Below are 1,028 nucleotides of genomic sequence, written 5' to 3'. Positions count from 1 at the left end.
AGTGTTGTGTATCTATGAAGCGAAACAGAAGCCGACACACACACACACACAGACACACACACTAAGAGAGAAGCCTAAATCACTAAGCACAAGCACACACACACACACACACACACACACACACACACACACACACACACACACACACACACACACACACACAAATCTTCCCCTTCCCTATCCTAACAGCGCTAACGTGAACACCTGCACATATGACGAGAAAGTTAACGCGTGAAATCAATGTACATGTTTTTATGAGTAGTGTGGCTGGGCGCTCCTTGCCTCTCCCACCCCTGGATGGCCACGCATGCAGCTATATCCGCGCAATCAATGACTAGCACTAGCTGTGAGACGTAACGGGGCAGTCGAGAGAGAGAGAGAGAGAGAGAGAGAGAGAGAGAGAGAGAGAGAGAGAGAGAGAGAGAGAGAGAGAGAGAGAGAGAGAGAACACTGCAAAACCTTCAGTAACTTCCATCAAACATGTCAAATCATCACTAAAATCATGAAATCACCCTTGAAAACTCAAATAACCTTCACTGGAACATGTTAGACTATCACAGGATTATGAAAAGACTGCAAAACGACAATAATTTTCAGTATATCACGTTAGAATATTACTGTGATTATGAAAACAGTGTAATGCCCCTCATAATGTCCACTATATCACGATAAAACTAGTAGTGATAGCGCATGGAAGCCTTTGAGACCAGGGCCTTGGATTAGATAGGTTAGGATAAGTTACGATAAGTTAAGTGTGACTAGATTACGGTAACTAACCTAACCCACACCAAAAATAACAGTGGCTGATATTTATTTAGTGAACTACTACAACTACTACCACCACTACTACTACTACTACTACTACTACTACTACTACTACTACTACTACTACTACTACTACTACTACTACTACTACTACTACTACTACTATTACTACTACTACTACTGCCCATTACATATTCTCAGTTAAAAAAAGAATATTTACTCTCTCATATGATATATCTAACGAAATATAATACGAACGTAAG

This window comes from Scylla paramamosain, unplaced genomic scaffold (genome assembly GCF_035594125.1).
Source record: "Scylla paramamosain isolate STU-SP2022 unplaced genomic scaffold, ASM3559412v1 Contig20, whole genome shotgun sequence".
NCBI classification, from domain to species: domain Eukaryota; kingdom Metazoa; phylum Arthropoda; class Malacostraca; order Decapoda; family Portunidae; genus Scylla; species Scylla paramamosain.
Note: the sequence above shows the minus strand (reverse complement) of the source record.